The sequence below is a fragment of the Orycteropus afer genome, unplaced genomic scaffold, assembly GCF_000298275.1.
Source record: "Orycteropus afer afer isolate SDZICR_OR568_19922 unplaced genomic scaffold, OryAfe1.0 scaffold01327, whole genome shotgun sequence".
Taxonomy (NCBI): Eukaryota; Metazoa; Chordata; class Mammalia; order Tubulidentata; family Orycteropodidae; genus Orycteropus; species Orycteropus afer.
In genome coordinates this window covers 74243-76258 of record NW_006922914.1, presented here as the reverse complement: position 1 = coordinate 76258, position 2016 = coordinate 74243, and the positions used below count along the sequence as shown (strand labels likewise).

Genomic DNA, 2016 nt, shown 5'->3' with positions numbered 1-2016 from the left:
TCAGTTGGCCAGGTAGCTGTCCTCCAAATCTCTTGGCATAAGTGAGTGAGTTCCTCCAATGGGGCATCTGTTTGTTGAAATATCTCAATCGGTATTTGTATAACTCGTATCATGAGTTATTGCAGATGTTTGTAGGAGGATAGATATTGAACATGGACCCAGGTACAGAACCATCAGAACTGTAGATGGGAGAGGTAGATGGTGACCAATGGTTTCTATAGCTGAGCATTAATTTGTGAATGAGGAGTTTAGGTAGTGAACAAGGACATTGGTATCTGGACTTTCACCATGTAGTTTTGGTAGGGTAGACATTGAAAAAGAACCTTGGTAAATAATCTTTCTTTGTGTTAGATTGTGAGGTTAGATGGTGTGCATGGTCTCCAATAATGAGTCTGCACTGTGATGGAATAAAAAGGTAGATGGTGGTGCTTGCTTTGGCAACAAATATTCTAAAATTGGAATGATACAGAAAGATTAGCATGGCCCCTGCACAAGGATGGCATACAAATTCATTACAAGAGATGCTAAAGGGAGTCCTTTGAACAGAGAACCAAAAATAGCAAATAACAACCGACCATTAATACACAAGATGACATAACCAAGAAACCACAGTTATGGACATATCTAAAGTAAAATGAGCTTACAAGATTGTAGACAGGGAACCAGAGACATCAATTGGCAAGCGAGCAAAACTACAAAAAAAAAAAAAGAGGGAATAGACTGTGTAGTTACAGAACTTCTAAATGATGATGAAGTTAAGAGAGGTGCAGGACAGAATGGACTGTTCCAAACTTGGGGATAAAATTATAAATCATAAGGTAACCTCAAAGAAAAATGATAAACCTTTACATCAAATAAAAAAGAGGACAAGCACAAATATTCAGCATATACTAAACAAACAGCAACAAAGGAAATGATAACACGATTCATAAATATAATGAGTTCCCACAGAAAATAATATGGAACAAAGAAACCAGGGACACCAAGAAAAAACACATAACAAAATGACAGCAACAAATTCAAACTTATCAATAATTACCCTGAAAGTTATGGATTAAATGCACCACTCAAGAGATGGACAGTTGCAGATTGGATAAGAAAACAAAATCCATCAATATGCTGCCTACAAGAGACACACCTTAGAGATAAAGACAAAAATAGACTAAAAATCAAAGGTTGGAAAAATGTATATCAAGCAAATGGCAACAGTAAGAGAGCAGGAGTGGCAATATTAATTTCTGATCAAATTGATTTTAAGACTAAAACCAACATACGAGACAAGGAAGGACATTATATAATGATTAAAGGATAAATTGAACAAGAAGATATAGCCATAATAAATATCTATGGACCCAAGGAAAGAGCCCCAAAATACATAAATCAGACTTTAAAGAGTTGAAAAGGCAAATAGATGACTCCACAGTCATAGTGGGAGACTTTTATACACCACTTTCTTTGAAAGATAGAACTGGAAAGAAACTCAGCAAAGATGCAGAAGAGCTAAACAACACAGTCCATCGAATTGGCCTTATAGACATCTACAGAACACTTCACTCAACAGCAGCACAATATATATTCTTCTCCAATGCACATGGAACTTTTTCCAAGGTAGACCATATGTTATGACATAAAGAAAGCCTTAATAATTAAAAAAGGAAAGAAAGAAATACTGCAAAGTATCTTCTCAGATCATAATCCTATCAAGTTAGAAATCAACACTTGGAAGATCAACAGGAAGAGAGTAAACACATGGAAACTGAACAACACCCTCCTTGAGAAAGACAGGGTAAGAGAAGAAATCAAAATTGAAGTTCAAAGATTCCTTTAATCAAATGATAATGAAAACACAACATACAAAAATCTATGGGACACAGCAAAAACAGTGATCACAGACCAATTTATAGCAATAAATGCATACATCAAAAAAGAAGAAAGAGCCAAAATCAACACTTTAAACCAACATCTCCAACAATTAGAAAAAGAACAGCAAGAAAAGCCAACAGTCACCAGAAGAAA

At 35.4% G+C, this 2016-nt stretch overlaps 1 pseudogene; it reads left to right on the top strand.

Moving 5' to 3' along the window:
• Nucleotides 1-429: 429 nt before the first annotated feature.
• LOC122152053 lies at nucleotides 430-527 on the top strand (annotated as a pseudogene).
• The last annotated feature ends 1489 nt before the right edge of the window (nucleotides 528-2016 follow it).